The sequence below is a fragment of the Anarrhichthys ocellatus genome, unplaced genomic scaffold (assembly GCF_004355925.1).
Source record: "Anarrhichthys ocellatus isolate YVR2014 unplaced genomic scaffold, GSC_Weel_1.0 scaffold31, whole genome shotgun sequence".
Classification (NCBI taxonomy): Eukaryota; Metazoa; Chordata; class Actinopteri; order Perciformes; family Anarhichadidae; genus Anarrhichthys; species Anarrhichthys ocellatus.
In genome coordinates, this window is record NW_022280061.1 from 872,156 (window position 1) to 882,408 (window position 10,253).

Genomic DNA, 10,253 nt, shown 5'->3' on the forward strand with positions numbered 1-10,253 from the left:
ACTTAAGAACACAACACATGTTGGTGCATTTAGGTACTCAGCATGTCATATACTCTGCACACTGAAGCTGTCTGTTGTTGAAAGCTGTATCCTTGTCAATTCTGTTGTCATTGCCTCCTCTTCTTCATTTTGTTTTGTGTCCTTTCTCTTAACTACAGCTGCACTGTCTGTGATGTAGATTAGGTTTGAAACCAATAACCTTGAGGCGAAAGATAAGCCAGTGCATCCCTGTGTTATATTTCCCCTAGCAATGATAACTGTGATCTAGATTAGTTCTGGACCCTGCAGCCTTTCGGCTAGTAATAGACCAGTAATGTAAGTGGGATTTATCTGTGCGACCTATGATCTGTCTTGCTTTGATGGGATGGATTGTCCTGACTCTGTAAAGGTGACAAGGTTAAAGATTCTGTATAGCCCATTCAAGGAAAGGCAGAGATATGCGCACACACTAGCACCCATATACGCCTGACTTCAGTACAAATGGAAAAGGATCCGTCATAATCCCCGGGGGAATTGGACGGAGAAGAGACAGCAAGGAAACTACAGGAAGAAAGAGGGATGCCAGAGCAATAAAACACATATAAAGATGTATCAGATTTTAAATTAATTTTGAAAGACACAATATCATTCCAAAGATTTTTATTTGGAGTCTGCAGCATCAGCCTGAAAGCCAACTGGTGCAACACAGCACCAGTCATGTTAGAGTGATGAGTGAACAAAGAAAGAAAGAAAAAATAATTGAAGGAGTAGTTGTCAAAGCTTGTCTTCAAAAAGTAATTATGAGACTGCAAGTCAGTGTGTGTGTCTGTGTGTGTGCGTACGTCAGACAATACAGGTCTCAGAAACTGAACCTGATCAATAATCTATTAGCAGCAAGGCATGTGTGCATGGGCAAGTGTAAGTAAATACACACATATATATTTAGACACATGCAGGTGAACAAGGTCAACGTTTGTCACATTTGCACACTTCCTTTATGTCTCCTTACACACTCATAAACACACAAACTCTCTCTTTCACACATACACACAAACTTCTCCAGAGTTAACTTATTCCTCTTTCAACTCAAGTATTTGTACCACGGGGGAATATTTCATGGCAAATGGAGCATTGCAACTTTATCTGCTCCGCCATGCTCTCCTCCTCCGTCCTCTCCACTTATCTTGTCTCCTCTCCTCTCGTCAACCATGCCACAGGACACAACAAATGTGCCTCTGGAGACAAATGTTGCCATGATGTGGCCATTGACGTTCCTCCATGTTGATGTGGTAGCTCTGCATGTGTGTGTGCTTAAATGAAATTCCTGTTTGAACACAGGCGGCATACTTAGGATGTTGTATGATAACCTTGAGTGTGACCATGTGAAGGCTAGTGGGTGCAGTAACTTGTGTTTGAGCATACATGCCTGCATTTTACAACATGGATTAGTTCTGCTGGTTTCTACTGTATAGTCCCTCAGTGCAGGATCCTGATTCAGCACCTCACTGCTTCTTTGCCATTGATTTTTCTTTGCCTCCATGCAAGTTTAAAGCAGACATAGACGCATGATGTTCATGGAGTGGATTTATACTGATATATTGAAATAATAATGACGTTACTGAATATGTTTTAATATTATATGTTTATTGGTGTGTCAGAGGCTCAGTGGGGAGCACCATTACCTCACATCAAGAAAGTGCTAAAGTCAGTTAGTCTGCTTGTCAGCTGGAGCCTTTCTGCATAAAGCGTGCACGCTAACCTCATGTCTTCGTGGGTGTACTTATGGTTGCGAAACTGCCCATAAACACTACTTGAAAATGTGAATGTGTTGTGCTTGAACTCTGTTATGAACTGGCGACTTGTCAAACCTTTACCCCCCACCTCACACCCCTTAACAGAATGAGACCATTTAATTTATCAAGGTTCGTATACTTATACTTTGCTCTGGAAATATTCTTAAAAACACAAGTTGTTTTTAAATTGCTAGATATTTATGATTATATCATTAATATCCTTATATTTTTTTAAGGTTATCTAAATATACCCTAACTTCTTCTTACTCCTTGGGTGATATCTCTGGGGTCTAGGTGCAGCCAAGACCAAGACTTACCTTTCGGGCCAAGACTTCGCTGCTCATTGTTTAAAGTCTGATTAGCAACTAAAGGTGGGAGAGTGGAGTTGAGAACGTGTACGACCGGATTGCTTCACAAATAGCCAGTTCACAAGCTAATTTTAAACCGTATAAAAAGCGAAGTAATTTCAGACAATAGCCGGTTGGTTCTGACATTGCATTTTGGCCAGTGTGTTCCGCCTCTTTGCTCTCCACACAGACTGTTTACCTGCATTCAACCAAAGCATGCTCAAACATTTCACACAGATGTCGAATAGGATAAGATGATAAAGTGATGACATGTTGCCCAGACATGGAGCATGAGGCGGTCATTCTAGTTTGTCTACTGTTTCTTATCGTCTCTTGTACTGAAAGATTGTGTTCAGCCTCGGCAAAAAAACTTCCACAAGAAATATTTGACTAAAACAGGACTAACAGTATCCTCAGATTGTGTGCTTAAGACCATTATATGAAAACGTTTTCCTGAGCCCTTATCTGAGATGTTATGTAAAAATCCCTCGGATGCATTTTATCTCTAAGCCCTCAGGTAGGAAGGTATTATTTGTAAAACATCACTTGCAGGATACTTTTTTTGCAAATCTCTGGAATAATAAATGCCTAGGTAGCAACTCTAAGCACTTGTTCTAGAGGCTACAGCAAAAATGATGCATTTAAAGAATCGCATTAATGTACTTACAGTTAGATTTATTCAGAAATCATGTAGATGTTGGAACAAGCAAGGCAGCCAAGTCAAATCATTTGGTGAGAGCAGCCAGCCCCTGGCTACCACGCACAAATCCCAGATTTAGAGGCTTACTGGTGCACATAGGAAAGGTATATATGTTTTGGAAATATATCTGTTTATTTTCCAAGGCAAACTGAATTATGAATAGCAATAAACATTGGACATAAATAACCTCCAATTAGTGGTGCGATATAAGAAAGGTGGTTAGTCTAACGTGAGTCTCATCGAGTATTTCTTTCCAGCTGGCATCTTTCCCTGGAGCTGTGTGACTCTGTTGACTGGTCCCTTAAGCACCATACATTATCGTGGAGAAGCAGAAAGTAGAGGGCTGACGTAGCGGCTTCTGTTTATAGATTTATTTGGTGTGTCTATCTCTAAAACAAATGTTCTGCGGTTTCCCCTCCTCTCCTTGCATCTCTATCTTGCTCCCCCTCCCTTTTTTTCCCTCTCTCCTCGTTATAAGATGTATCACTCTGCAACCCTGACGCTCTGGGAGGTCCCTGCTTACCTCTGCTTCTCTTTCCCTCCCTCCAACTCTCTCTTTCTGTACCCCTTTACTCAACCTTTTTCTTTTTTACCCCAAGCCCGCCACCCACGTCTCTCAACCTTTCTACATTTTTGTATCTATTTCCACTTTTTCCCCCTTTAGTAAAGAACAAATCTGTCTGCAGTCTGGCAGAAGGAGCAATGGGGCTTGGCGGCACAGTGGAGCCTGTAACCCCGGAAAACGCTCCTCGAACACCCATTAAATAGATTTGTCTACTCAGTAAACTTTTCAGGAATGGGAACAAAGGCAGCATTTTACAACTGCCTTTCGATGCCTCTGTGCATGCGACGGCCACGGACGGAGGCATCATGTTTTTGGGTCTGTCCTTCCTGTCCATTCTCGTGAACGCGGTATCACGGAGCGTCTTGAGTGAAATTCTTCAAACTTTGCATAAATGTCCACTTTGATCTGATTGCAATTTGGTGTGTCAAATGTCCCTGTGACCTCACAAAACATGTTTAAACTCAGCAATTCATATGCTTATTATGACAATGTAACAAAATAGTCTCATAGGATAATATGATGCGATGGCGTTTTGGAAAGATATAGATGCAAACTGCTATATGAGTTGTTGGTAGAGGCATGCAACCGCAAAGGGGTAATTCTAGTTTTGTAAATGCTGTTGGATTAGGAAAGTAATATTTGTAAAATTGCATGTTTCTGCATGATTTTACAATAACGCAGTACCACTCAATGAATCCTTAGCTGAGTCATGGAGAGATCACCTGGAATGTGTGAAAAGACAGCAAATTATACCTCATCTAGCTGGAGAGCTGGATTAATGGTTTCAATTGTTTTTTGTTTGTGTCTGGAGACTTGCAAATAGCACACACCTGTGCTTGTTGTGGTGAAATAGAAGCTTACGCTGCTGTATATGTAAATATAAAAAGCACCAGTATGTGTCGGCAGAAATGCACACTGCACACGCTGCACACACAAACAAGCCGATGAATGCTTGCTTGGAGATAAAACAAACAAACTCTATTAAACTGTGTCCTCATACAAAAGCAAGATGCTCAAATATACAAAACACAGTATTCTTTGCTGACATGATGTATTCACAAAAAAATGTTTTTGTGTTTTACGGGGCTGGCTTTCCACTGAATCTGTTTTTTAAAGGCAACAGACGCTCTTATAACACTGTGTTGTCTTATGCAGAGCACAGTTGGCGGTCTGAATTAATTTTTAGATACCTGTTTAACTGAAACTACTGCGTATAACTGACATCTGTGTCAGTGTGGATGTGGATATGCTTTAAGACACCTGTCACACCTCTGATTATCTCAGATGTTTAGGAATTAAAAAAACTTTGTTGCAAGCCTACAAGAAAATACCCCGATTATTAGAGTTTCTGATAGTTAGTTCTTTCTGCAGTGCTACTCTTTCCTCCTTTCGTTTAGGTCTTTGTTTAGGTTTAGGATTTTCATTGGTAACTAGAGATGCATATTGAATTTTTTTTCTGAGCGATAGCTGACCCTCGTTAACCAATCAATAACCGCTAATCGCAAGGTAGTGCCTTGCATGCAAGAGTGCTGTGGTTGAAGTGCCTAACAAGCTGCCCAGCTGCAATGATAGCTCAATGCACAAACAGATTAAATCCGTCATTTACAGTCAGCTGCAGTGTGTGCGCAAAACAGGCAACGAAGTGCACCCGTTCGGGAGAATTAGCAGCCATGACGTTCCATACATCGTCATGGACACATGCAGCCACTTTCCCGGTGAGTCTCTAACGCATCAATTAACATTAAGTCAAGCTGAGAGGTTGTCAGTGTCAGTGTGTCTCCCTGGCATACTTGACTCCCATGCCACAGTACCACTCTCTGCCTGAACTGCTACTTTTTTTTTTACCAAAACACAAATATCAATACAATGGGAGCAAAAACTATAAAAATCATATTTCAGTAGGGAACTCTGTTGTGCGAGGCAGGGTGTGTATGTATGGTCACAATGTTTGCTTGCCTGGGCGGGTGCAGACACACACTGCGGGAGGGAACGGGATTAGGAAAACAGTCAGGGCTCTAAGGCTCTAGGCCAAAGCCTTGGCAGAGGTCTGCGCTCCCCAAGTGCCTTTCTAGTTAATTTATATAATCACTCATCCCAATGAACCAAAAAGAGTTCATAGAGGAATACTCCACCAGAACCACTTAAAAGTTACATATAAAAAGAGACTCAAGAGGATGCAACACCTAAGCCTGCATTCCTGGAGGGCCCCTGAGGTACATGGGCCCCAATATTAGCCATCTCAACTCATGCTTTCTTTAGTCAGCAATCTGAATGTCAAGTCTCCAACAACTCAGCCAGAGCCTCCCACCTTTCTAACCAGTTATTGGGCAATAACCCAGTTTTCCAGCAGCTGCCTTGATATGAGCCAATAAAATAAAAGTAGTGGATCAAAAAGATAAATTAACTCAATTTTAGATAACGTTCTATACAGAAATATTAGACAATTTGGTCAAGGAATAGTAATTGTATTTTTGATGCAAAGCTGATGATGGTATTAATTGCATGATTTAATTTGCCAGCTCCATGTAACTCCATTTAAAATGATTCTTTGAAGAAATCAATGTACTTGATATGAAGCAATTTAATCAAGCCGTACCATGAATGGTGTTTATTGTTTCTGACATAGAGGTCTAAAATTATTGCTGTAAATTACTGAAAGTCCTGACCTTCAATGTTATGCTTGGGCCTTGAAATTTTGCATTATGCAAATTCACACACTCACACACACACACACACACACACACACACATGCAGACACATAAAAATCTGACATGACTTGACCGGCTCCGTCCCATGCCAGCCAATTTAAATGGATGTAATTGATCTCAAAACTGTTGACACAGGGCTTGTACAGGACACGGATGACATGTTAAATAGATGATAAGGCTCCTGAGCGCACACAAAGACCCTTGAACATATTAAATCTAAGTACAAAGAGAGTTAGATTATGAGCAAACCCTGCTCTATTTTCTGTTGTTACATGGCCGTGGGGACTGAAAACAACAAATTAGCACGGCACACCAACAAACATATCACTTATTTAACAGTCCTCGCCAATTAGCGGAATGAAAGTCGTAATAGAAATGCAGGGACGCCGCGAGCACTTGGTATTCTGTTTTAGCGAAGGCCATCAACTGTGTGCTTGCCTTTACTGATAAATTTGAACAGCTTTCCCTGTCTTATTCCCCCCCCCCCCACACACACACACACACACTCTTTGACTCATTCACCACTTTTCTGTACATTTCTTATCACTATCGCTCGATCATCTCTGTCTTGCCAATGTTCACAGCTCCTTCCTAGTACCAGACAAATATTTATAGTTGTGTGACTCTTAACAGATTATCACAGAAAGACAGAAATGATTTTAATCCTCTCTCAAGAAGCCTCCAGTTTAAAAAATGAATCACAACATCGGCCTTCAATTGAAGTCCATGCCTATCTTTGCCGTGTAAAAGTTTAGATTTCCTTCTGTTGAGGTGGCCGGTGGTTCCTCTTCACATGTGCACGGTATAAAAATCAGCTTGCAGAGATTTATGTCTATAATAATGCATCACATGACAATGTGAAAACATTTGAAATTTGACTTTCATAAATGATTATGTTGCTCCGTCATGGTGTTAATAATCCAGTATGTCATATCAAATTAAAGAGTTTTGCAGTGACATATTTCATTTTTGACCTGACCTGCGAAAAGGTGTCTCTAACCACAGTCAGACAGAGTGTCCGACAGACAGGTAGATGGGCTGAAGAGGTGCTGGCTCTTTGGACAGTCAGAGAGACAGGAGGAGGATAAGACAGACCAGAGATGGAGAGCTGAAAGCTTTCTGTTAAATTGACGAGCTAAGAGTATCTCCTGCATGTCCGTGCCTTTTAGATAGAGAGACAGGCAATCACAGACATACAATCAGCTGAGCTAAAAGCAGTTATTAAGCTGATGGCAAAGATCAATCAACTGAATGTATCTTGTATGAGGCTCGAGTACACTGCTGTTGAGACGGTGAGACAGCGAGACGAGTGAGACAGACGGGAGAGCTGAAAGCTGTTATTAGACTGATGACTAAACACAAATAACCAATCATGTCCCTTATGAACCTTCAGTCAAGACCTGTTTATGCTGACAGTCAGACAGGCGGTCAGTTAGTGAGACAGGTAGTGAGACAGGTGAGCTGAAAGATGTTATTAGGACCCATCTGTACTGGGGACTGGAGGCTGTGATGATGAGCTACCAGTCCACAGCTTATTATTACCTGACTAATTACACTGGCTACCTCAGGCTGGCAGCTCTCTGCCTGTATTGATAATCAAAGTGGAATTAAACTATTAACTGAATTAATGGCGCCGCGGTGTGTATTGTGTCGGCTCACAGGAGAGAGCCCGATGCGTGTGCCTTTAGTGTATTTATTTGTGCCTGTCTGCACATTTTTGCCGATGAGGGGAGATTTATGAGCGAGAGTCTAAAAACAAACGCCGCAGGGACAGTGCAGCATGCGGGAGAGGGAGATAAACGGAGAAGTGAACTGAGCACAAAGTAAACATCACAAATGATGGATGGCACATGTGAGGAAATGCTACATGTGCCCACCAATCCGGGTTTTGACTTTGTTTCCAATTATCCATCCAGTACCACCGCTCTCACCGAATGCATCCCACATATCCAAGGATTTAAATTTTTCACTTAAATTTCTCTGTATGGTGATTGGACAGCTGTGCAAAGGTGAGAAATGAGCCAGGGAGGTTTAAACTTCTCTCTCTAGCTCTGCTTTTCCGAACATCTGTACACACGTTTGTCTTCCCGTGTTGTTGACTAGTTCATTTTGAGCACACCCCTGCCTTAAATCATTCTACTACTTGATTCTGCAAAAGCCAATTTGGACTACTAATATAATGAAAACAATTATTATCACTTATATTGTGTGATTTGAATATAGTTTGAAATTATTTTTGTTGTTACTTATTGTTGTTCCTTGATTGTTTTCTTCGTTGTCTTTACATTTTCTGAATGGGCTTGCATTAACTGTCTCCCTGTGGCTGCCCGAGGATATTTCTGTCTGCAGACTGAATTAGAAATATATTTCTATAATGCAAAAGACATTGCTACCTCATGTCGAAATGTGGGATGTGTTATATTATGTGAAAATGCTGAAGGGTGCTTTCGTGTGTTGAGGCTTATCTGAGGTGGACTTATCTGAAATCATTGTAAGGCCTGCCACTAATTGGCCGCAGCAAGATTTGTTGGCAGTCAGTAAAAGAGTGTGTGTGTGTGTGTGTGTGTGTGTGTGTGTGTGTGTGTGTGTGTGTAAGACTGCAGCTGTGGACTGCAACTGGTATGACAAAGTATTTGTCAATTTAATGCAAATAGCAACAAAAAAAACAGACACAAATTTTTGCCACATGCACACACACCCGACACGCACACGCACACGCACACACACACACACTTGAGTGTTATTCCGTCACCAATTGAATTTCTGACATCAAACAATGTTGAAATATAGCTATGCATCATCTGATTGATTCATGCCTAGGAGTTATGAAACAATTACAGTACCATTCTGCAGTGGGGAAAAAAAAAACTTTTTTCAGTATAACTCCAAAAGGATGAACTTCAAACTAATATTAAAATGAGAACACATCAAACCACCGTCAAACATCATGCATACCTCACAGAAGATCAGAGCTGTGATGGCGAGAAAGGAACCTTTTAATATTACTGAAAACGAGCTGAATAGGTATTCATATGCAGCAGCGCCTTCCAAGTCAGTTTTCACAGATGTGTATCGCTATATTGCCGATGTTCAGATGGATTATATGATGAGCCTGATGTGTCTACGGCCCACTCTTTAAATTGTGTGAACACGTCCTGAACTAGTGCTGCACTGTAGCACCCAGCACGTTTGTGCACAGTGCCTCTTGATTGATTTAGAGTATGTGTCACTTCATGGTGAAGACTGCACACTTGAGAATGATGGATTTTAGACCCGAGTTATCAACAATATGCTCAGAGTGGATTTCATCACGGCACAGTGTGCCAGCATGAGAGTAAACAAGCACACGCACTGTCCACCCTTCAACGGTTTAGTGTGAGGACATGCGGCCCGTTCTGAATGAAATTTAGATTTTTGCACTTGGTGGTTTGAACTGTCGGCATTATTGGTAGCGTACAGGTAGAACCGCCATTATTGTGCCATGCTCCTACGTTTCACTTAAACACCACCAGTCCAACTGTTTGTTATGCTTCGTGAACAGACATTAGCAGCTGTTTAATATATTAATATTATCTACAGCCCTTTTTTTCCCCCACGTATTTGCATATGAGTGCTTAATCCAATAAGATTTCCCAACTATGGTTGCGTTTCTAAATGACCGAGTCCTGCTCTAAATGAACGGGATCAGGCCTGTTCATGCACGCTGCCCGTTGAGCTGGAATGATTCGAAGCACATTACATCTGCCATGCTTTACAAAGCGCCCATCGCTTTTAACAGAGTGGAAAGATAATATAGTGAAGCCTATCACACGCACCGTTTACAAAGATTCATCCAGCATACATGTGCTGGGAAGCGGACGAGAGATGCGCTGCACAATAAACCGTGTGGAACGCGCATTTGTTGTTTGGCCAATTTGTTACCTCACTCTGTACCTGAGTCGGTGGTGTGTGTACGTGAACATACGCTGCAACGTGTAGACTCATTATGATGTTCACATCTGGAATGAGCATATGTGTGTACTCAAGTCCTGTGTATACTTTTGGTGTATGTTTTCTGTGTGCGAGTCCCTGGACCATCAAAAATAGAGCACAATCAGGTGTGACATGCAACGAATTTGGTCTCGAGCTGAGAGAGAGAGAGAGAGAGAGAGAGAGAGAGAG

At 41.5% G+C, this 10,253-nt stretch overlaps 1 protein-coding gene across 2 annotated transcripts in view; it reads left to right on the forward strand.

The window, feature by feature from the left end:
* LOC116392941 (zeta-sarcoglycan) overlaps nucleotides 1-10,253 on the forward strand; it is a 272,383-nt gene that overhangs the window by 199,838 nt on the left and 62,292 nt on the right. The gene's annotated exons all lie outside the window — the stretch shown is intronic.